Below are 26,014 nucleotides of genomic sequence, written 5' to 3' on the forward strand. Positions count from 1 at the left end.
ATGTTAGCATTAATCTATTTTTACTGTTTCTTTTGTCAATTATAATTCGGTAAACCATGCCAGAGACTTACATCCATGAACAACTCTCTGTGTTCAAGCTTAAAACCCCAGTCTCATTCACTATGTGAATTAGAGACCTTTCATTCTTCAGAGTTTAAACGTTTTGATTAGTGTCACCTTATTTTGTTCATCCATCCCTAGAATAAAAAGCAGGAGGAGTGAAGATGACAGTATCTGATTTCTACGTCTCAGAACCACCTTCAATAACACCTTCACTTTATGGCAGATGGACCCTGGACAGCATGGGGAAGATACCTTCCTTGCTGGTTTTAGCAGAATTTGGCAAACTATGGCCTGGGGCCAAAACCAGCCCATGGCTGGCCTGATCTGTTTCTGGAAATAAAGTGCTGTGGGGACATAGTCATTCCTTCACATACTGTCTCTGGCTACGTTAGGTCTGCAGAATTGAGGGGTTGCAACAGAGACCCACAAAGCCTACAATACTTACTCTATGCCCCTAATGAAAACATTTACCATCCCCTCAATTTCGAATCTCCAATTTTCATTCTCTTCCCTCTTTGTTCCTGGGACTCATTTTTCCAGATCCTTAATGGAGATGTTTCTGGAAAGAATGAATGGCCTGAGAAGTTATGCAGTTATAAAGAAGCTTTCTTTCTTTACTTAGGCCAAATGGAGGGCGGTGCAATTATCCTTATTTTACAGATGAGAAAGCTGAAGCTTAGAGGGGTCACTTGGGCTGCAGGTTAAGTCAGGTATGGGACGAGAAGCACAGGCTCCCTTTTGCATAGGGACTGTGGGGGTTAAAGAAGTTAGCAAATGTGAGGTGAAGAAGAGTCCCCAGCATACAGCAGGTCTTCAGTCCTTGTTAAATAGCATTATCCCCCTTATTTTTATTAGTCCGTGACCCTTACCCAGGTGCACCAGGCTGTCAGGAAGAAGGGGTGCCCACTGCTGACGGCCTTTCCAGCAACACAGAGACCCAGTCCGTCAGCCCGACTGAGGTTGTCTCCATTAGAAGCATGGGCCACGTTTCCCTGTAATGGGCTCCATATTTTGGCCAAGCAGCCCAGATGTCAGCCAATAGAAACCCATGCCCTTCCTGTACAATTTCATCCCTAAGAGTCTGTGACGCTCTCTCCCTAGAGGCCCGCAGAATGAGAGGGAGGGGCAGCTAGAAATCAATAAATGGATTACACACCTTCGAGGCTCTGCCATTTGTCATCTCTGACCTACACGGATGTTCTGAGGCTTACGCGAACCTGAGCTCTAGGTGTTTCCACGGTCTTCCTTATCCTCCACTTTGACCTGTCAGTATATTGTTCCCAGTTCTGAGCAGCAGGGTGGTGGAGAAAGAGAGAAAGAGAGAGGAAGGGAGGGAGGGAGGTAGCAGAATTCAAAGAGCGAGAGAGAGATTGGGAGAGAATGCCCCAAAGTGCTGGCTCCAGCTGGCCGGTATTGGATGTATGCCAGGTGCCAACATCATGCTAGTCCTTCCGAGGTCAATTCAGTAACGGGTACCCTTCACTGGCTGCCAGGGAAGGCAGGCTGCTGCTCCCAGAGGAAAAATAGCCCTCACATGCAGCCTTGCTTTACTTCTCTGAAGACCAGTGAGAAGGAAGAGGAGTGAATTAACCAAGACGTTCAACATATGGTCTCCAGGGTGACATGCAAACTCCACAGAACATCCTTTAAGGCCTCTCACAACATATCCTGTGAGTGCCCACTGTGTGCTGGGCACTGGGCTGGGAGGACCTGGAGAGGGGAACCAACAGCTCCTACCCTCCAGGAACTCGGCACCACACATCCTATCAGTGCAAGCTCTAGTTTAACCTGGGGGACTAGTTACGAGTGTGTCGGAAGGGTAAACTGGCAATGGAGAGGGTATCCAGATATTGTCAACTGCAGGCTCCTAGGGCTGGAGGGGTGATGAGAAGAGGTGACTGCTCAGGGTTTGGGGCTGCTCCCAGAAGCCGGGGCCATGGAGATGATGCAGCCGCTGGCAGATATGTCACCGCTCTACGAACCCGAGGCTCTTAGGGGTCCCTGAAGATGGTCGTTCAGGCTCGCTCTCTGAAGCTCCTGCCTGCCAAGCAGCAAACTGGAGAGACTTTGGACAGCAGGGTGTTGAATTACAGTGGGGAGGAAAGTCCAGCTGGGAGGAAAGTGTCCTGTGGCCTGGCTAAGACTCTCAAGATGATGGATGGTTTCTCGAGTGCAACAGAGGTGAGGAATCAGGAGGGTGGGCTTTCCTTCCAGGGCTGGTCTCCATGCAAGACTGGGCCTCAGCTTCCTCATGGGACAGCTGGGGAAGCCCCAAGGTGTTACCCTTAGATGCCATCATAAGGAGTAGAGTTAACGATCACCACTTAAAAGACAGAGATTTAGGAAAAAGAAATTGCCTAAGCCAGCTCAGAAGGGTCACATACAAAGCCTACTAGGGCCAACCCAGCAGCTGTTGCATGGAGACTCTGGAACCGAGGGTCTGAGTCTGGGACGTGTAGTGTGGGGGCTTGTGTGAATCATGCAATTGTGAGGCATGAAAACATATGTGCTCGGTGGTCATGAAGCACTGCTTTTGCAGAAAAGCAAAATGACAATTCAACCTACTGAGCCCTGTTATTACAGGGGCTCCAGGCCACCAGGGCGTCCCCTCACCAGAAGTTTTGGGGTGATTTCCCAGGAACCTAAGTGCAGGGTGCGCTATGCGCTTCCCCACCCAGGCCCTCACCCTGACCTGGCTCAGCCCATCCAGAGCATCGCAGAGTCCCGAGCTGATGTGTGCATGAGCCTCAAGGTCCCCCCAACCCCCTCCGTGATTTATGGCTCAGGCCACATCTCAAAATTTCTGTTGGGCGCTGATGTCCTGTTCTTCATCTCTTTCTTTAATCATGAGAGAGTAATTGCAGATATTTAAACACTCGAGTTTCCTGCAGGAATTTCTATACTGGGTTTTATAGGCTTTTTATAAGAGAACAAATCACAGTTTGGATGAAATTCTGGGAATTCTCTTGCAGGATAATCATGCTCAGATTGCCTCCCCACTGCTAGCTTAATGTGGCTGTCCAAGTCTGGGATTTACTGGGGAGCCAATTTGTTTCAAGAAATTAACAAAACCAGTACCTAAGTACCACACTGAACATAAAGTTTTTATTCATTTCGGTGAAAGCAAAAGAAAAAAGACACCCAACATTCTACTACTCACAAAACAGCTCTTGAAAATCATTTTTATGAAATTGAATCTTTCTCCCCAAATGAGTCCCTCATGCTAAGCAGAAGGCAGCATGGCCTGCAATAATCGCTCCCTTGTATTTGTCTGGTAACTGGCTCAAACTCCACAGGCGTTGCCTGACCCAGAGGTCTCACTGCACCGTCTTTATACTTTTTTATTTTATTTATTTATGATTTTTACGGAAATGCAGGGAGCCATGTTGATGAGAGAGAATTCTCAAATGGGAAAAGCCATTTGAGGACTATGAGAATTTAGACACACAAGAAGCTATCCGTATCCTTCACACCCTACACCCCACACATACACAAATTATAATTTTCTTTCTTTCTTTTTTTTTTTTTTCAGAATGTGGCCTAGAAATGAGAAGAGGAAGAGGATGTGCTTTCACGAACTTGGATGTTTTCAAACAACAGCATTTCCTTCTGGGGGGCTTGTCTCCCCTTTCCTTGCTAGAACCTGATAAGCCCCCAATTTTGCTCTCTCTCTCCACTGTCACAGTTACTTGGGAAACGAATTTCATTTGAAGCATCTTCTTTTTGTCTGCCTGGAGCTGCAAAGCTTACTGAGGGATTTCTCTGTGGAATTCCCTTACTGTGCGTGAGGCCCGTGGGGACCCCATCCCTGTGTTGTGGAAGGCAAGTCTCCCTGTTAGACACTGATGAGTTGTGGGCCCCAGCCTGGGCCAGGTGTGAGTGGACGGAGGGCTGCAGGGAAGGGTCACGGGCCCCATTCCGCCAAGGGTTTGGGGTCGCTGAAGCGCCTTCTTGGTCTACTGTAGAGTGAGGAGCCACTGTGGGGTACAGAGGCACTGAGGGGACAACAGGACAATCACTGCTGGAAGCACATACCCAGCCCTGCCCCACACTGGTGCACCCGGATGGGCTGTGGAAGGAGCTCGCAGCCAGTGGCCCTTCTGGGCAGGCGTCTGTGCAGAGGAAGGGCAGAAAGAGAGTGACTGATACACTCCAGTGAACAAGTGCTCAGTATGTCTGCCATGGGGGCAGGCGCTCAGCACTCTGGGGACAGCTAAGTACAGCACCGATGCCCTGCCGTGAACCCTGGGGGACAATTTGCACTATCCCAAGAGCCACGTGGGTTGACTTGCCTTCTCTAGGCAAGGACACTCCCTGAGATTGGTGTCACCACCTAACCCAGCCTCCTGGGCACCAGGGGACAGAATTGACACATTTCTCACAAGTTCCAGGCCAGGCCATTTCCTGTGCAGTGCAGGCCCTGCGTTTACCCCCTCCTCACCCCAGGCAAGCACACGTGTCCCCCTGCACCCTCTGCTGCCCAGGACTCGCCCACTAGCCAGGCCCTAGGGCCTCACTTGAGGGTCCCGGTAGGACCTGTGCAGATCCTGGCCACCCACAATGGCATGCTCTTGAAGCTGTGTGCACACTTCAGACCTTGAACCTGCTCCTACATATCCCAAACTTGTGGTCTGCTTCTGTATCCGTTACTCTCCAGCTGGTCCCTGGGTCTGGTGCCTGGAGAGTCATTCTCAGTCCTGAGATCTGGGTTGGAGGTTCCCTGGGCCACGCTGGTATGACGCAGCCGGATCTGAGTGAGCTTGGCTTTCTGGAGCCTCAGTCACACCATTGACTCTGGACCTGCCCTGGTCTGTGGGCCAAGACTTCCCCAGGTGGTCCAAGCTCACTGCTGGGGAAAGTTACCTGGTAGCCTTCACTGGAGTTCCTGCCTCAAATGGAGAAATTTGCAGGCATCAGTACACTCAGATGGTGGAGAGCTTTGAGACAGGGCAGAGATTTGCTCCATTCTGCACAAAGCCAGCTCCAGCCACGGCTGCCTCTCCCTCATGCCCACCTCCTCAGGGCCCCCTGCTGGTTCATTTGCACACTCCCTGTGGCTTTCAGCTACATCAACCTGTTTAACAGGCCTGTAGGTTCCCTCCCCATCTGAGCACAAGGCTGCCCCCCTCCATGGAAAATGTTTCACCTGGAGCTGGCCCTACCTCCCTGTAAAGACTCTCTGGTCTCGGTCTCTCAACAAGGATGAATTGAGCACCTACTGTGTACCTTCATGAGGCTAAGCTCTGAGGATACAGCAGAGAAAAGACAAGGTCCCTACTCTCTTGGATCATATAGCTCAGTGGAGGTGACAGGCCAACCAGAAAGATGCGAATGATGATAACTTTAGGTAGTGAGAAGGACCATGGAAGAAATAAAATAGGGTGCTGGGGACTGGATGTGAGGGTATAGGTGTCAACATTAGATGTAGTCCCAGTGAGTCTTAAAAAGTGGCAACTAAGGGCTTCCCTGGTGGCGCAGTGGTTGAGAGTCCGCCTGCCGATGCAGGGGTCACGGGTTCGTGCCCCGGTCCGGGAGGATCCCACATGCTGCAGAGCGGCTGGGCCCGTGAGCCATGGCCGCTGAGCCTGTGCGTCCGGAGCCTGTGCTCTGCAATGGGAGAGGCCACAGCAGTGAGAGGCCTGCGTACCGCAAAAAAATACAAAAAGTGGCAACTAAGTGACAGGGGCGCCACTGCACCTGTACACACAGGAGGGCATTTCAGGCAGAGGAAACAGCAAGGACAGGAGCCGGGGTGGCCTGAGCGTGGCCAGCGCGCTGGGCACAGAGGATGGGGAGGAGAGTCAGAGGCGAGGTCTGAAGGCCGGCAGGGCCCAGATTCCAGAGCAGGCAAGGAGCCCGGATTCAGCTGAGCACGTGGGAGGAACCCTGGGAGGGCTGAGCAGTTGTGACTTGCTCTTGGCTGAAAGGAACCACGTCCCAACCCAGAAAATGTGCATTTGGCACAAGCCTGTGCCCATGGGGATCTGGGGAACCCTGTTTTCTTGAACGAATATGTTTCTAATGAACAGGCTTTATTTAACTCATCCGAGTTCTCTCTCGGTCACACAGCCCTGGTGAAGAGAATTTTAAATGATCAGCTCTTATTTCCCACGAGGCCAGGCCCTTCCCTGTGGTCCTCCACTGTGGCCAGAGGGCGGGGTCTGGGAACCAACAGCAAGACCTATGGTCCAACTGCCCGCAGGTCGGACCCCAGGTCTCAGCGGGAGATACAACCTGAGCCCAGGCTCCCCTTGCTGATGGCCACACGCCATCCTCCTGCCCGCTCCCCTCTCCTTACTGCAGACCCCGGGGCAGGAGACAGCCACCGTTTCGGATGTGGTCTGCCAAGGTAGGATCTGAATTAAACCTCGCCGGGTGTCTCTAGTCCAGCAGCTCGCTGGGTGGACAGGAAACGCTGTGGGCTTCTGTGCCCTCACTAATTCCACTGTGTGGCTTTCAATGTCACTGTGTTTAAATCCCTGTCAGAAAGCCCTTCAGTACAGCCGGTTTTATTTACTGTCAATACAATGGCTCCTTGGTTAATACCGGCCTAAACGCCATCAGGGAGGACAGCACGGCATCTTATAAACTGGACATCTACCTGCTAAAGGAACCAACCCCCTGCCTCTCCCTGGCATATGCACAGATGAGAAAGCTTATTGAGCCCATTTTCATATCTTTCCACTAATGGGAGGATTTGAAGACCTTTCTAAGTATAGAAGCAGTAAATCCTGGTTCGTATTTCACCCCAAAACGGAAAATAAAAATACTTTTTGACTGAGAATGGAGAGTCGCCTGGCCCACGCCTCCAGTTTGGGTAGCTCAGTTCCCAACAACATGGACACAACAAAAAAACCGCATTGTAGCAATCAGCCCTCTAATGAGCCTCTAACTTGGTTTCCACCTTATCCCAAAGGTATAGGGAATAGCACTGCTTTTTTAAAAAATATCAAGAAAACATCATTTGCTCTAAAATGTCCCTAAAAGCAGGTCTGAATTGCCAATAAAGGCTAGGTAATTGTATCAGCATGGATCAGAAAGCATTTCTCAGGCCCGATGAAAGAGTGTGCAGGGCTGGGGAGTGGGGAGCCGCGGCTGCACCCTCAGTCCTTGGGAAACAGCTCGCCCGGTGGAGGGAGGGGGGCAGAGGAAGAAGAGAGATTTTCAACACAATGCAATTTCCCTTTTAAAGCCAAACACCTTTCTCTTCCCCTCATTTTGTTCTAATTAGTTAAACTCAATTCCTTCTGAGAAGTTGTCTGTAAACTCAGGTTAAATCAAAGAAACTTTCTGGCTGTTTGGTTTCCAGAATCAGATCTTTCTTGTTGCCCTCTTCAGCCCCTGGTTCTGAATAACTTAATTATTTCTCTCCCCATCCAGGTTAATGGCATATGGAAAAGTAAAATGTGTGGGTGGCTTGCCTTCTTAACAATACGACCCGCCTTGCTCTCCACCTTAGAGTTCTATAATCACTTGACTAGAAAACACATATACAGTATAAATATTTAAGAAAAAGTAAATTCCATTAAGCTGCTGTGTGATAGATGCAGTGGTAGGTACTTATCTTTGAAATATTAAACTCTAGACATTTATATCCATACAAAAAAGAGTTTCCTGCCATTTGATGAGAATTATGTGCCTGGCACTAATAAAATATTAAACTCCAATTTAAAAGATAAGTATCTTATCCACTTTTTTCATAATAAAACACTTTACGGTGCTCAGGAAAGCCAATATGCATCAGAATTTCCATACAATACTGTATTTACAAACTTTCATAAAAGTTTTGTGTCTGAATTTATCAGTGGCTGGTTTCACACTAGCATCCTGATTATTTTCCCTAATGACATGGTGCATTTCAATAATGCATGATGGAAGGTGTACAAACAGCCTTTGTTTTTGTATATGGTAATTCCATAGTTTTGGTTAGTGGCTCTCACTGTCAGTTAATTAGACGAAGGTGGTCACTAAGATTGCATTATCCTTTTTGGTCCCCATTATATAAATTAATGTCAAACTGATGCAATGTTTCATGTTTAAAATAACAGATACAAGTGTTAAAAATTATAGCCTGCAGTTTTCCTATTTGACAATGCATTATTTTCAGCTGCAAATGTCAGTTTCTAACCCCTGCCAAGAATATTGTGGAGAGGGCAATGAGTAATAAGTGTTAGTTATCAAATTTAGTGTCTTTTGAAATTTGCCCAGTGTTGCCAGGGTGGGGGTGGGGAAGCAGTCAATGCGTATGTGTGAATTTATGGAGGCTCTGTTTCCAGAGCCCTGTGGGATAAGAAGCAGTCAGCCTTTCCCCGGCAAGAGCTGCCTCAGAGTGCAATGCCAAGTCCTGGCAGAGGCCTGGGAGGGCCAGCCTTGGGTGGTGTCCTAGCTGTCTCTGTCGCTAGGGATATTTCAGACATTGGAACAGATAGAACTTAATGTGATGTTCCTGAAGGGAAAGACATTGTCAAATGACCTCACCTAATTTGACCTGGACTTCGTAAGCCCCCGTCTTTTCACTGACATAAATCTCACCTTTGGTTTAGATGTTGCCGAGCTGGGCTTGGTCACTAATGGAATGCTCCTGACACCCTGAGACTGTTCCGTCTCTGACAGCGGAAGTCACATGCAGAAGCCTCCCTGTCCCTGTAGAGACTGGCTTTGACAAAAGGATTTCTATTAGCAGCCTTCTCCCTCTTTGTTTTGATAGATGTCAAAAGACAGCTCTGCCTTAAGAAATGTAATTACTCAAGAGGATAACTAGGAGAGGTAAACAGCATGATGTTTAAATAAACAAAAATCACCGCAGGGGCAAAACCCCTGCAGGTTTGGGATTGAGAAGTGAAAGCTGCTCATGACCCTGGGCTCATGACCAAACCAACGATTTTAGCTTGGGCGATACGTGTAGCGTAGGACTAGCTAAAAGGTTCTAATATCTGTGACATTGGAAGGTACTAGAGTGACACTGGTGCCCTGAAGTTGTGATCAGCCAGAAGAGACCTTTGCTCATTCTGAGACCTAGGTCTTCAGTGGGAAGTACCACCTGTCTGAGGAGGGGGTGGGGGTGGGGCCTGACCCCTCCACAGCCCAGCTGATGCTTGGCCAGTGATGACCAAACTGTCCCATGACCATCACCAGTTGGACATATCAGAGAAAGGCACTGCCCAGTTCTAGCAGGGAGACCAGAGGTGACTATCTGCAGAGATTTTAAAATAATAAACATCTTGTAGCCAAAAGGACAGCAGGTTTCTAATCTTCTTTCCATACGTTGTGAGTCCCAACGAAGTAGACAAAAGCATGTTTTCTTTTATCTTGAGAATATTAGTGCAAATGGTCATTTTTGCAGATGTGAGGGCCCACTGGTAACCATGATCCGTGACTGTTGCATTGTTTGGCTGCAGAAATCAGCTGATTCTTGAACAGGAGCGCTCTTCCCTTCTCTTCCAGGAGATGAACAGCAGTCGAGTTTCCTTATTTCTGTAAATTACTGTAGAAACAATGGGCTGCAATTATCATCACATTTGAAAAGTATCTTCTAATTACACTCAGGACAAACTCCACTTAATCCCTATGATATCTTTTATGAGCAAATCAGTGTGATGCCCTAGCATGCACTGATCCCTTTATCTTCCAATATTCGAAGAAATAATTGCTCTGTAAAGAGTTCCTTAAAAGCCTGGCCTGCTGGGGTTCTCCTTGGCAGCTATTTCATAGGCTGTAGTGTGAGGGGGACAGCACGGCTTGGGCTCTTTAATTTTGGGAGGTGCAGCTCGGCAGAGTCCTACCTCATCTACTCACTAGCTGTGTGATCTCAGGTGGGTTTCCTAACCTCTCTGAGCCACTGTTTCCTTCTCCATAAAATAGGGGCAGGAATAAGACTTATGGTGTAGGATTATTATGGGGATTAAATGCATCAATACATTTAAAGCATCTAAATTGTTGTTCTGGTGTGTGATTTAGAGCTTCTGGAAGGCTTAGTCCTGGAAGGTTGCCCCAAACAGCCTCTTGCAAAAAGTGACAGTGTTGAGCTAAAGCAGCATTGCCTGGGGATGATGATATAGATCTGAGTCTGGCCAGACCCCCCACAGTGGAGGTCAGTCCACTCCGGGCTCATGTGGCATCCTCTGGAGGACTTGGGCAGGTTTTAGGTTCAGCCTGAGTCTTGGGGAAGGAGGCCTGAATTTGGCTGCCGGCTGCTTCACGCATATGACCAGTGGAGCTGGAATCAGAATGCTGCTCTCCTAGCCTTACCAGGAGACACAAATGAAGCAAATCACATAAAAAGGGGTTTCGAAAAGTAAACTGAGTGGAAAATAAGATGTTGATCATCATAACAGTATATTATTAAAAACATGGCCCCAATTTATTTGTTTAGCGCCCCCTCTGTTCCATCCTCTCCCGCCCACTACCTCTGCCTTAGATGAGAGCCTGCCCAGGCTCCAGTCTGACCCTTCACCTGAGTGCATCTCACAGCCAGAACAATCCTCCTAATATAACCAGCCACAAACCACCTTGGGTGAAGTCTTTTCTTCCTCACTGGCCCAGGTTCAAGTTCAAGCTCTCGGCACGGCTCCTTTCTCCAGCCCTGACTAGCTCTCTAGCCTAACCTCTGCTCACTCACCCCTTCTAGTCATGCTCCAGCCAGATGGAAACTTCTGTTGTTCTTGGAAAATGCCACATCTTTCCTCTGCTCCTGTCTTTGCAGGCCATTGAGTAGTTACAGGCAGAGACTCTAGAGCTAGACTCTTTAGATTCAAATCCCTGCCTATCATTGAGAAGCTGGGTGGCCTTGGGCAAATTATTTAGCTTCTCTGAGCATTTGTTTTCCCACCAATACTATGGAGCATCTACTTCATAGGGTTATAATGAGGATAATTAGTTAAGATATAAAATAAGCTAGGGGTCTTGGGTTACTTTTTTCTTGTGAGATGTGTCTTAGGAAAGGGTGACTCCTGGGCCACATGTGAAGATTGGTCTTCTTAGATGAGAGAGGTCTCTTGCTCTCTTTTCTATCTGTGGACACTTGAAGGCTTAGGTTTAAGCCCCCCTTTCCCAGGAAGCTCCTCAGTTCTCCATCCCACATGGCTCTCTCCCACCCTACATGCTTTAGCTCTGTATTAGTGACTATTCAGTCTCCCAAGACGTGATCCTAGTAGGACCTTAAAACGGCAGAGCAGCCCAAAGCCAAACGGAAACTTGTAGTTTCCAGACCTGGCCTTTGACATGACTGATACACCATCATTGTTTTTTATTATTATTTCTACATGATATGTGATGGTTTTTATCTGGCATGTGATTGTAGAGTCACACTGAGGATCATTCTAGTCTTGCTCTAATGCTCTTTTTGTCTGGAAAAATAAATACAAAGCAGAGGGAAGAGGAGTATAGTTCTCTATGATATGACCCTTAATTAAGGAATGTTACCTGGGAGAAGAAAATGAAGAAGATGGAGGAGAAGAAGATGACAAATAAGAAGATGTAGGCAGAGGGACAAAAGGAAGGAAGGGCGGGAGGGCGGGAGGGAGGGAGTTAGTTGAGATCCCCTGTCTAGCTTGCCGGGACCCAGCTCACTTTCCTCCAACTAACTGGAAGCTGACCTCATGGAAAAATTGATGCCTCAAATCTGATCCATTCTGTGTGACAAGGACAGGGTGGGTGGCTTCTGTCTGCAATTTAAGGTAAAATTAACGCATATGCTTCTTCGGTATTTTCACAGTATAAGACTTCCAGCCAAATGTGAGTGTTTCCACACACTTCCTTCTCAAGAAGACAGATTTGCATATGCATTAAGGCCATTTTATCAGAAAGCACACACAGAGGAATGACACATCTCATTGACAGCGCCCAGGTGACGGATAACTCCACATAAAACATATATTTGTGAGGAAAATAGGAGGAGGAATAGAATTAGGGCTGGTGTGCGAGGGGCAGTGTGTTTTGTGTGTTTTGTGTGAGGAACCACAGATTGCACTGCCTGACTCACTTCTCCGCACTGGCTCTGCATGAGTCGTGAGTCAGGTGGCGACAGGTGCTCCCAGATCGGACCTTCCTGCGCTCCCCGTTGGGGCCACTGGGCACCTGCGTCTTTGGTGTTTCACGCCCGAGGCACAGTGAGCCCCGCCTGCCCAGTGGTTCCCGCAGTCTGGTCCCTGGTCATGGTTTTACCTCCTCCCCATCACCCACCCAGCTGCTCTGCACACACTTGTGTCCCAGAGTCCAGAACGCCCTCCCTGCAGCCTGTCACATGGGGCGTCCGGAGAAGTTCCTGGCAGCCCGTGCACCTTGAGCTTGGGGACCCTTCACTCTCAGGGCCCGTGAGCGCCGTGAGAGGTGGAGGTCGGGGTGGGAGGGGAGGCCAGCTAGCAGTCAGGAGGCATTTCAGGGAGCACCTTAAAAGCCCTCAGAACGGCCAAATCGCCAAGTCCCCAGTACTGTGATTTCTTTTCTCATTCTCAGTAGTCACTTTCATATGCATACATTTCTTACAGAGGGCCCCCCAAATTATGAAAACCTCAGGATCCACAAATTCTCCATCTGCCCTGTGCAGGCTCGTTTCTATCAACTCAGTTCTTAGCACAAATTTTACCTTCTTGGAGTCCTTTGGTATTATTGCTGCCAAGCCTCAGTTACTATACTTTACCCTGGTTTATAGGACTTAATGACGCTCTAAACTTGTCCCACTCATTTATTCATTCATATCTTACTTGTTTGTCTGTTCCATAGCTCGACTGTCCCTGAGCACAGGGCCCTGGTCTGGTCACTCATCCTCATGTCCTTACATCTACAGCCACTTACAGCAGGTGTGCTGTTCATAGCAGTTGATTGTCCTGTCTCCCCATGACTTTCTCTGCCCTCTGGAAATGTCATTTACTTCTCTGGAATTACAAGCATCCTCGTGGATGAAGGGATTGGTGAAGTGTATGAAATTTTCTATCCATGCTTTTTGTGTCCCAGGAACTGTGCTAGGTTCAAGGTGCTCAGAGAACATGACAGGAGCCGTTCCTCCTTTCGGGGAGTGCAGTCTGTGGAAGACACAGACATTTTATGGAAAATCACACAATGGTTTAATGAGAGTTGTAACGGGTAACTGAAGGCTCACGGGAAGGGCAACAATCTACATCTAGCGTGCCTTCCCGGTGCTGTCAAGCTCAGTCCTGCCTTAGTACCTTGGAGAGTGGCACGCGCAGAGGGCATTGGGCCCTTCGCCCCCAACCCCACCCCCAGGACCTCAGCGTCTCTCAGCCTCTCTTCCTCAGAGCAGGCATAGGGAGAAGAAATTTCATGCCACCCCCTCACCTTCCCTCCCCACACCTATCTCCATGTTCAAGGGTCCCTGGAGCCCCCTCAGATAGCCGTGTTACCTCTTGAAGTGCCATCTTCTCTCACCTCCCAGCTGAGTGATTGCCTCCGGTGACTCTGGGGACTGGGCTTTTGAAGGAGAGCTGATGACCTATGGCCCCAGGTGGCCGATGTGGTTGACTATACCAACTCAGATGGGGTCTTCCCATTCTACCCATCTGGGAAATTCAAGTGAAAAATTAAACATGAGTAAAACCCAAACCTTCCCTTTTTATTAAATATCTGTATAATACATGTAGATAACAAATGTATATTTGTTTTTTTTAATTGAAGTATAGTTGATTTACAAGGTTGTGTTAGTTTCGGGTGTATAGCAAAGTGATTCAGTTAAACATATATGTGTGTGTATGTATATAATCTTTTTCAGATTCTTTTTAACTATACGTTATTACAAGATATTGAGTATAGTTCTATACAGTAGGTCCTTGTTGGTTGTCTATTTTGTGTATAGTAGTGTGTATTTGTTAATTTCAAACTCCTAATTTATCCCTTCCCCCCTTTCCTTTTGGTAACCTTAAGTTTGTTTTCTATGTCAGTGAGTCTATTTCTGTTTTATAAATAAGTTCATTTATATCATTTTTTTAGATTGCACATATAAGTGATATCATATGATATTTGTCTTTCTCTGTCTGATTCAATGTGTATTAGTTTTTTCATAAGGGCTGGGTGAACTGTATTGGCTGTCTTCCCTTTTGTTAATCTCTGGACCTGGCTTGCTTGGGAAACCTCATGCATAGATTCACCTCTTTGATTCCCTCAGGGCTACTAGTGACCTGAAGAGTGACAGCTGGGTCACGTGCTCATGAATGTGATGGCTGAAAGCTTATGTCCACGACGGACACTCAGCCAGTCTTCACTGGATGTTAAAATGCCACTGCAGGCACACACATGTACTGTTCCTAGGTCTCCCTCTGTAGGAGTGAACAATGCAATTTGGGATGGGGAGCACCTTAGAAGATTGTATACAGTTGGCCAAACTGGCCTTATATTTAATCACATTAATCTGCATTATTGATGCATATGATCAAAACTTGCTAACCCTTTTAGCTGTTTTTCACAATGCAGGTGTAGCCAGAGTCAGAGACATAGACCCAGGTACACATGGGTATTTTAAACTGTCCCCATCCTATTCTTCCAGCCAGCACTCAGTTGAAGCATGTGACTACCAGAGGGGACCAGAGCCACCACAGATCACCAAGGATAATTTGTGAGAGGGCAAAATAGCTTAGTGCAATTAACCCTATAGTTAGTGGTTAAGATTCCTGCAATGACAGGTGTATCTAAAGTGCAAGATGTCAGAGCTCTTTGTTGTTAAATGCCCAACCTAGAACTCTATTATTTTGCTAAGAAATTGCAGAAAACTCAACATTTTTCTATCAAGTGTCTCACTGGGTGCTGAGTCTATCTTGTTGCAATGTATTAATTTCATTTTTCCATTGGAGACTTTGATGATAGCTCACATCTGCACTCTCCCTAACCTGGTAGCTCCCCTACGTCTTCAGGAGAGAATTCGTAATTGCTGGAATATTCTTGGCCATCCTTCATTTGGAATTTATGTGGTAATTTCAGCAAAACTGAGACCTTGTGCAGCAGTTTTCATCTTTTTCAAGGCTGCCTCTATTTCTTGAGATGCTGGAGGGTTTCCAATTATTCCTTCTGGTCTCTTTGGATGTGAATCGTAACAGATCAGCTGAGAGTCGCAGTTCAACATTGTTAAGCTTATCAATATAAATATAATGTTAAACCCCTTTTAGATAATTGGAGCTATGTGTGAAAATGTGACCAATTTGTGCATAAATTGGTCCTACACTTCTTCCTGGCAAAGACAGAGAGAGAGGGAAAGAGAGACCAACCATATGTGAGGCTGGTTTGCTCCTTCTCAAGGACTTTTCTGCACCTTGAATCCTTGATCTGGGTTTGTGGCTGTTGACAGTTGGAAACCTGCAGAGGTTATGTAAAACCATAAGGTCCTTTGCCCCTTTGAACCAAATTCTTCCGTCCTAGAGGCTATAGAGTGAATATCAACAAGGCATTTACACATCACACCAACAGGGAAGATGCAGACAGTCTTGAGAATTAAACGTCTCTGCTTGGACCCCTACCAAATTCAAACAACCAAATGGAGAGACTGACGCCCATGGAGAGGGAAAGAGAGGGTGCTGAGGGAAATCCTGGAACTGACTTCTCCTTCTTGGAAACCTTGCTGTTACTTCGGGATCCTGGAAAGCTCATACTCTCTTTGCTGCGTGAGTGTTCGTGTGTGTGTGTGTGTGTATGTGTGTGTGTTGAGGGGTGGGCGGTGGGAACTAGTCCATTTCTCCAGTTGTGGGTCCTCCAGAGCTAGTTAGGAGGCATGAGATGATTATTATACAGCTGACCAAAGCATTTCACAGCTTAAAAAGAGTGTTTAACAAAATCAATCCTCTCAACAATATTAAGCTAAGTATTATTATTCAAACTTTACAGGTAAAGAAATGGAGGTTCTCAGGAGATTAAGACCAAAAACAAAACAAAAACAGAAGTGTGAGGATACTTGGAACAATGTTTGAAGTCCACTCTATGGTTTTTAAATTTTTAAGAAGGGTGTTTCTTTACCTGCAACAAAGCTGCAATGGGGGTGTAATTAAGGAAGAAATAGCTGAGGCTCTTGTAGTCTGTGGGGTCATCTGGCACGTTTCTGACAGGCCTGATGGTGGAGGTGACACCTTGTTTCCACCAGCTGACTTGCTAGAGTGTTTCTGGGACTGGAGGCTTCCAGGTGGGGGCAGGGCTCTACCCCTCTGGGCCCCAGTAGTGTTCTGGGCCCATCTCAGGACCCAGAACAACAGATCCACCAGGTATTACAACGATCTGGGGGAAATATAGACCAAAGTCCAGGGTCATCTGGGGAGGTCCACCCTGCCATGGCCACTGGACAGAGCTAAGCAGTGCCAGGAAGCAGACCTCTCCACTCCAGCTCACCGAGAAAACACAGTGGCTACCTTCAAGCCCCAAAGGTTTGACCTCTGACTTTAGGGGTGCTCAGGGTAGAAGGATATATGACGGCTTCCTCCAAACAAAAAGGAACCCGGAGACACTTTGTCCTGGAAAGAACTGTTTTCTGGGAAAACCTAAGGTGACCATTTCAACTCACGGTTACAATTCCAAATGGACCCCAGGATTTCATGGTCATTAGAATTTCTTCAATTCCTCATCTTTTCTCTTCAATCTGCAGGGAAGGGCATGTATAAAAGAGGTTTCTTGGACATCAAGCGTTCTGTTGAAGCAGGAAGATGAGTGAAGCAGACATGAATCAGAAAACATATGGGTCCAATTTTGGTTTAAAAATTAATGGGAAAACACATTCTCATTCTCATTAAACTCAAAACAATGAAAAATATTTCTTAAGCAGGCAAAAACTCCAAAATACAGCTGGGTTGCCCAACTCCGCACAGATTCCTTAACACCCCTGGTCTCCTTCTTTGTTTTTTCAGAAATAGCAAGATGAGCTGAAGGATGCGTGGAATGAATTAGGGCAACACCAGTTAGGTGTGGGCCTCCAACAGGATGGACCACAAGGACAGGTTCCTGGAAAGACATTGGTGATGGTTGATGTTTTACCACCAGCCCCTCTGGTGCTGTGACCTGAAGGCAGGTCCTGGGATTGAAGAGGCGCCCAGAAGGTGAGAGTGACACTGATGTTGCTCATCCAGCAACAAAGAACCTCATAAAATGGAAATGTGAAAACAAACCAAAGAGAAGTTCATCTTCTGCCATCCATTCGTTGGGTGGGAACCTCACCCTAGGGGAAGAACAGTTTATCAGGCGCAATTCCCAGTGGGTCCTTCCCCAGTAAACTCCTCTGTATCCTTCCCTCACTCCTCCAGCCACAGATCTGCAAAACCCTGGTCTCTGAGCTGCTTCCTGGGATGGCTTTTCCGAACTGAAGCTGTTCCCCTGTTCCCTGGTGCCAGGCCTGCTGAAGGATCAAGGATGAGGCAATCTGTTGACGGAAATGACAGACTAGGGGAGGGGAAAGTCTGAGCTGTCAGCCTCGGGGTGTGTTCAGCCAGCCAGACCGGAGCCTCTCAGTTGCTCACCCGTCTCCTAGATTTTCCTGGTCGACCAATGTTCCTGGACTCCATTCTCCTCAAATCCCTGAACCACTTCCTCATCTTGCCCCTCCTTCTCAGCCGATGATCATGCCTCTTACTTTAAGGACAAAACAAAAGCCACCAGCTGAACTGCACCTGAACCTGTCACCACACCTGACACTCCACTCACATCAAAACCCATCCTTTCGTCTTTCCTCCGTGTCAGGAAAGAGAGGAACCCCTCCGTCCAAGGTGATCCCTGCCACTGTGTGTGTGCTGGTTCCTGTCTCTCTGCCTCCTCAGGGGCCCGAGAATCTCCATTCTCTGCTCTATCTTAGACGCCTCTCTTCCCCACGGGGTGTTTTCTGCATGGTGTTGAAATGCTCCATCTTGGAGCCAGACTGCCTGGCGTTGTGACCTTACCTTGAGGATGGCACCCAGCCTCCCTGTGCCTGGTGTCCCCATCTGCAAAATGGAGATAATACAAATTCCCATCTAATGTGCTTGTTTTGGAGATTGAAAGAATTAGGTCATAGAAAACACTCATAATAGTGGCTGGCTCACCATAAGCATTAAATAAGTGTAGGTCACCCAGCTTCCTTTCTGCCGATATTTAAAAGTGCTCAAGTCTCTCATATTTAAGAAGGAATTCTTTCTCACCCTCACATCTGCCTCCAACTATTGTCCTCGCCCTAGCTGTCAGATTTCTTGGGTGGGAGAGCTATGTACACCTGCGGTTTCTTCCTCCTAAATCCATGGTGTCCAACTCTCCCTGCTTCTCTGCACCGAAGCTGCTTACACCATGCACTTCCTGTCACTAGATCCAAAGGACATACTGTGACTCATGTCACTTGACCTCTATTCACCCTTGGCTCTGGTGACCCATCTGCCCTCTTCTAATATGACTCCGTCAGCCTTCACATTCCACCTCAGGGCAAGTCCTCTTTGCACCTCTTCCTTTTCTAGGTATGAAAATATGACATGTTTTTTAGGACCTTGACCTCACCATTTCCTACCTGCTGACCCCTGCTTGCCCTCTCCAGACGTCCTCTCTCCTGATCCCACTGGGAAAGGACCCTCAGATGCCTCACCAGCATCCAACTCTGCCCCTCCCCTTCATTCCCCAAGCTGTACCTTTTTAGGAGTCCCTACATCCATGAGGTGTATCACTGGGCATCCTTAGTCCAAAAACCACAAGGTCATTCTTAAGCCTTTCCTCTCCCTCACACTGATCCTATTTCCTAAATACACATAAGATCCCTGGGCATGTCTCCAGCTTTAACTCAGACCACGATTATTCCTCCCCTGGATTCCTGCAACTGCCTATCAAGTGCTATTGCTCTGGCTTCCAGCCATTCACCCTCCACTCATTCTCCACATTCCAACAGGGAGCACTTTCCCCGAGTGCCTGTCACTGCCACCACCACTACCCCCATCCCCACCGAATGACCATGAACGGTTTCCCATTGCTCTGAGGATAAGAGTCAAACTCCCTAACCTGATTTCAAAGACTTTGACTTACCGGTGTCGGCTAAAGTTGCCAGTGGGAATTCTCCATTTCTCCTTTTATACTCTATCCTCCAGCCTCACAAAGTTTAGTGGGTATTTGTCATGTATATGTTGCCCAGCATCTGAGTAGTTTACTTTGATTAAGGGAAATCTTTAATATGAATCTACACTCAAAAGGATGTAGATATACCCTTTCTCTGCTCTTTGTCACCTTACATGAGATCGTGTGACTCAGATTAGCCAGACATGTGCCCAGTGATGGTGACCCTTGTGACAATGTCCTAATCAACATTTCCTATGGGATAAGCTCAACTAGGGTCTTAATGGTCCAGCTCCCTTTGGCTCCTGACTGATTACTCAGCCCTCCTGTCCTTTGATATGCTAATATTCTTCCAATTAACTCCTTTTCCTCTGAAATTATCCAGAGTTGGTTTCTAGTGTTAGTAATTAAGAACTCTGATGGTTACAAGGAGTTTCTTGCAGACCCTCAAACATACAAGGTACCTGAGGTGCCCTCTGTATGTGCTTCACTTAGCTCACTCCTCCTAACCCTTCAGATCTGGATTTAAGGATCCCTTCTTTGTCAGAGCCTCACCCAACCTTCCTCACTTAGATCAGCTTAGGTGTCCCCGTGGAATGTTTCTGGAGCACTGTTTTTTTCTCTCATGGCATTCATGGCCCTTTCATGTGATAGCTTCCTAAGTTGTCTCCATCACTGGATGCAAGATAGTCAAGGACCTCATAAGTCTTGCTTACACTTGCTTTCCCAAGGACCTAGCATAGCATTTGTCACATAGCAGTTCTCACTAAATGTTTGCTGAGTGAGTGGATGGATTGCAGCCTCATTCCAGTGTCTGAAGTGGTGCTCTCAGAATCTTTCTTTGAACTCACAAATCCTTGGTGTCTAGTGTGAATGACTTGACTAACCCATCTCCAGGCTCCACCTCCTAGACCTCTCGACCCATTCTCTTTGGTAGACACCCCCGTCTATGGCCACACCCACAGGCCTGGATTCTCTCCTGGAAGGAACAGATCTGTGATGTGTCATTTTGTGGACTTGTGCATGGAATGCCACGAGAGCGCTTGACCAAGAACCAGCTAGAGTGCAACACCCTGCCAGAGGCATTGGAAGGATTGAGAAAGCTGGAAAGGAACAACAATGAGAAGGTGTCAGTCTCCCTCACTAGAATGTCAGTTCTATGTGAACAGAGTCCTTTTTTAAATTTTTTAATTTTATTTTATGTTGGAGTATAATTGATTTACAATGTTGTGTTAGTTTCAGGTGTACAGCTAAGTGATTCAGTTACACATACACATGTACCCATTCTTTTTCAGATTCTCTTCCCATATAGGTTATTACAGAATATCGAGTAGCGTTCCCTGTGCTATACAGTAGGTCCTTATTGATGATCTATTTTATTTATAGTAGTGTGTGTGTTAATCCCAAACTCCTACTTTATCCCTCCCCACCACGTTTCCCCTTTGGTAACCATAAGTTTGTTTTTGAAGTCTGTGAGTCTGTTTCTGTTTTGTAAATAAGTTCATTTGTATCATTTTTTTAAGATTCCACATATAAGTGATATCATGTGATATTTGTCTTTCTCTGTCTGACGGAGTCTTTTTTTTTTTTTCCCTTGTGCTAGCTCCAGTCCTAGAGCAGTTCTTAGCATATGGTGAGTACTCAGTATACACTGATTGATTGATTGATTGAATGTGTATTACTTACAATAAAGCAACGTACAATACATGCAAGCATCTTCTTTTTTTTTTTTTTTTTTTTTGGCGGTACGCGGGCCTCTCACTGTTGTGGCCTCTCCCATTGTGGAGCACAGGCTCCGGACGCGCAGGCTACGCAGCCATGGCTCACGGGCCCAGCTGCTCCGCGGCATGTGGGATCTTCCCGGACCGGGGCACGAACCCGTGTCCTCTGCATTGGCAGGTGGACTCTTAACCACCGCGCCATCAGAGAAGCCCCCAAGCATCTTCTTGATAATTCAAAGATAGGACATTCAGAAAGTATTCCAGAGAGTAAAGCATGTAAATGGCAAGGTGTTGCCCAGCACCTTTTATCACTGGCTGAAGATGGGCAAAGGGCAAATGTCATGACTTTATTTAGATCACACCAGGAATATTTAACATAAGGACTTTCACCATGTCACTTAAGCACTTGGTCTTCTAATTCCCTCTTCCTCCCAATATCCTGATTAATTGCTTGTGAATTCTCCTGATTTGAGGTTTATGTTTCAGAGACATACACCCCAGGGGAAGAGACTGTCCTCATCCACCTCTATCCATGGTTCTTTTCCACAAAAACACCTATTCCTTCTAGTCCATTCTTGTTTCATTGCCCTCCTTGCTACTCTACCCAGTTCCTACTGCAAGGTCTCCTTCGTCTGACTTCCTCTGAGAAAGCTCTCTGGATCCCTCAGGCCCATCTTCTCCTGCCCATCTCTGAACACCTCCAGGACCTGATTTCATCTGGACTACTACTCTGGTTGTGTCATTTATAAGTTGTCTGACAAAGACAAAACGAAGTCTGAGACAAACCTAACCGTCTGATGATTTATAACCATACAGCAAGGGAACCCATCTGGTCACTTTCCTGGACAGGCATTCAAGGGCATTAGAAAGGAGACTACACTTTATAAAGTAAAAGGGGGAGCTATTGAGACAGTCTCTGATTGGCAAAGGCTTATCAAGGTGGGGTTTTGGAAGCTGCGGGGACTTTCTAACAGGTCTTGAAGTATGTTTGGCAATCCTTGGTTGGCTTCAGTTTGGGAGAGGAAGAATTGTTCAGGGCTGGGGTGGAGAATTTTCTGTGCTGGGCCATTTCCTAGAAGCAGTGGGGGCAGGGCTGCTGGCTGCCATGGCCGGACGTCTCTCAAGTCTGAGTGCAGCTTGTGGGCTGCCATGAGGCAGAAATCATGTCTCACACGTTCCTTATATGTGCTTCACTTCTTGGCATACAGCCAGCAGTCAGCCCTACTTCCAGATTTAACATGAAGACTTGTTGAATTGCCTTTGGGGGAGGAAAGGTACTGTATGACATACTCACCTAGTATATTCATGTGTCTCTGTGTGTAAATTCCCATATCGGAAAAATGTGAAGATTGACTTGAGGAAGGGGCATGAATGGCTATGTATTGCACCTCACTGCTTTCAATACCCCCATCAAAGAAATCCATTTTCGAATACGTGGGTCCTCAAAGTCTAGCTGGTTTTGAGGTGTCTGGCCAAGGTGTCTTTGAGGCATTGGCGAAGAAGCAGTCAGGAGACAGGTGTGTCCTCTACAGAGGACCGTCCTGGCTCTACCCTCCCCAAGGTACAAATGAGCTGAATTGGCTCTGTTTCTTTTGAGCCAGCCAGTGTCCATCAGGGTGGAGGTGCTCTGACAGACGTGGGAGTGGCCCTCCAGTTTTGGGTGACCAGGTATAATGCAGAGAAGGGGCATATACCATAGGGCTGGCTGTGTGAATGAAGATGGAAAGTTCATTGACATTATGGAGCCTAGTGTGTTACTGCTCCATTGGAAACACAAGCGCGAAACACAATTTTGTGGCTAAAATCCACAGAGCATAAGATAACTTTTGGAAAACTAAGTGCTCAATAAATATTTGTTAACTGAAGGATTGAACAAATGCATGTTCTTGAAAGTGAGGGCCAGATCACTGCCTCCCAGCAGCTCTGGACCCACCACACTGATGCCATTATGCATTTTGACCACACATTGGGTATGGGACGTGATGATAGCAGAGGGGTGACCAGTGGGGAATGGCATCTGGTGGGGAAGGGTATTTCCTAGACTTAGGTCAAGTGCCACGGCTTAGTGAGAATGAGGAGTTGGGGTGTTGGGAGACAAGGCAACATGTAACATAGGTAAACTGTTCCGTCCTTGAATGATCAGGTACTTGTGGGGTTGGGAGGAGTGCACCCTTAAGGAGGATGGCAATGAACTTGGCTGTCTCTGCAAAGAGAAACCGCATCCAGTACAAAATCTCTCCAGTTGCTGGCTATGACTTTGCATCTCTTGTTGAATTTTTTTTTTCTCCTCAAAATTAAATGACAGAGTCATTGTGCACTTGGAGATTCCATGGTATAAATGCAGTGGTTGGTCTTTTGATAAATAGACTTTGAAATGCTGTACATATGCCTACAACGAGCTTTTATCCATTTGGTTAATTTTATTCTTTGTAAGGCACAAAAGACAGGGGAAAATGGCCCTGTGATTAGATCTGGCTTTGAGACTAGGAGAGGGAAGTGGAATTTGAGCTGCCCAACAAAGCACGAGCAAAGCATCCTTTGTACCAAAGGTGGAGTCAGAGCATCAGGGGATCCTGGGGCTGGGAGGGACATTGGAGCCCCTCTGGTTCTGCGACTCTCAACATTAACCCTCCAGACTGGAGCTCAGAGTCGTCTGGGGAAGCTTGGCATCATGCACATGCCTGTTGGACCAGATTTATCAGAATCTCTGGACAAACAGCCTGGCCGTTTGTATTTTTAAAAGTGCTCCCTGGGCTGGAGGTGGGTGGAGGGCAACATAATAAAGCAAGCTTGCTCTCACAATACCAGATTCAAACACAGGCTCCACCACTGTTTTGTGTCTCTGTTGCTTTCCTTACAAAAAGGTGGGAAAATAGTATCTATCTCACAGGGTTGTTGTCACCAGTATGTGACCAGCCCTGTGGTGTTTTCAGAGCAGAGTCTAGCAGTAAGCGTCCACCATGATGAAGACCAAGGCGAGGACGAAAGCTAGGTTGGCAAACCACTGACCCAACCCAGCTGCCCTCCCAGCCCAGAAGGGCCTTCCTGAGTGTCCCTAAGGGTGTCACCCTTTCCTTTCCTCCTCTGAACAGCCTGGTCATTGGAGGGCATATCCTGATCTGATCTCACGTAGCTCTGCCTCTGGACACTGTTGCCAGCTGACCCTGGTCCTCGTCCTTACGTTATCTGTGGTCCGGGTCCTGGGCTGTGCTGGATTGGGCTCACAAAACCCTGAGGGCAGGAGTTCAGGCTGAAGGTCCTCCGGGGCCACTGTGGAGGGCTGTTGTCCCAGGGAAGTTCGGTCATACCTCAGTGCAGAACTTCTCCACAGTTCTCTGATGTTAACATGCAAGGGTGTCTCCCCACCCTGGTGTCTTATTCAACTTTCCACACCACCTCCTGGAACCCCCCTCAGCCAAGCCGTGCCCGTTGGATGAATGCGAATGAATACCTTCTCTGGGAGGGAGGCACACACCTGCCTGGCTGCAGTTCTTAACAAGCAGTGCACACATTTGCTGAGGAATCAGGTGATTTCATCAGATGAACCATTCCAGCATTTAACCAAATGTGAAATTTCTCAGGCCAATTCAACCAGCAGTTAAAGTATCCTTCCTAAGTGCAAGACACAGAGCTAGGTGCAAAGAGGGAGGCCATGGTGACATGGCCCAGAGATGGGGTAAAGCAGGTATGCCTGTGGTGACAGTGCTGGGGAAGTTCTTGCATGGACTGGGTATAAATTGATGAGATTCAATTCCGGCCAACTTCATAGCCATGTCACCTGTGCAGCCTTACCTGGGCCCTGTGCTCACTAGCGCCCCCCACTTGGTTTATTGTCCTGCCGTCACCATCTTAAGATTCTTAATAATCTTTGTACAAAGGGTTCTGCATTTTCAGTTTGTACTGGGCTCTGAAAATTAGGTAGCTGGTCCTGGATTGAATTGTAAATGTACATGACCTACTGACCCCACCACTGTCCTGACCCTCTTCCACCTCCTTCAATGGTCAAAACCACCGGCCTCCCTGGCTCTAAGGACAAGTGAACAAGGAAACCTGAGCACCTCCACCACCACGGGCCCTGCCCCTTGTTGTCAAAAGATATGCCATTTTGCTGCATTTGCCCCAAAGTTGCACAAGAAGAGGAGCCCTGCACTCTTATTTTGTGTGTGTGCATGCACACACACACACACACACTCATCCAGAAGTTCATAACTTGGCCAAGAGAAGAGACTCTGCCTTTTCTGTGTCCTCAGCTACCCTGAGAGGTTCAGGAAGATTTGTTCAGCTGAACAAGGATGAGGATGAGGCAGCTGTTTACCCCAAGCCCCACCCCCCTGAAGTCTAGTGCAGCATGGTTGCTGAGACACAGCATCAAGGAACATGTCATGATTTTGATGGCTGTTCATCTTGAATTTTCACACTGATCTTCTCTTTACTCTTAGGCTGCAGACCAGGCCATTTTATGGAGGAGAACACTGAGGGTCTGAAAACAAGTGGTTGTTTGCTTTCCCCAATGCTCTGCTCAACTGAAGCTTAAGGGAAAGGAATGAAAATCTCACCCACAATCTGTCATGACTGTCACTTCCAAGCCCTTCTCAGGTAGAGTCTGTGCTAGCAGCCACCTTTGGAAGGAATCTCCCCCTGACTTTAAGTAGAAGTCTGTACACTGTGAGGTGGTGGGGAGGCCTGCTGGGAGAGACTGGAAGGGGTTAGCTCCCTGCCAAGAATCTCCACTGGACCATGAAGGAGAAAGGGATTCTGAAAATATCCTCAGGCCTGGATGGCTGCGCTCGGCACCCTTCCCTCCTGCAGCAGCTCCTTCCTGCCAAGCATACTCTCTGAGGTCCTTAGATTGTTAGAAGACAAAACCAGCCACCTCTGGGGACCAGAGGAGGTGCACAGAGAGTCACAGAATTCCATTGTTCTAGAGCTTTGAGGGGATGCTGGAGGAAACAGTCTGGGTCACCTCTCATTGCACAGGTGAGCAGGCTACAGCCTAGGGAGGAGGAGGGATGGGCTTCCAGAGACCCATTGGAAAGACCTCTTGGAAACTCTCCCACCCATCAACTCTCCACGCCCTGAGGGCTCTGCTGGGTGGTTGAGGCCTGGCTTTTAACCCAGGACCCAGTGGTTTGGACCAGAGACACGTGCTTAACCCCAGTGGGCGTGCCTCTGTCTTTTTCCTGAGTTTGTATGTAACCTGGATCTGAGGTTCTGGTTGAATGGTGGTGTCTCTGGAGTGCTGAGAACATCTA

This window comes from Mesoplodon mirus (assembly GCF_964341445.2).
Source record: "Mesoplodon mirus genome assembly, chromosome: 19".
Taxonomy (NCBI): Eukaryota; Metazoa; Chordata; class Mammalia; order Artiodactyla; family Ziphiidae; genus Mesoplodon; species Mesoplodon mirus.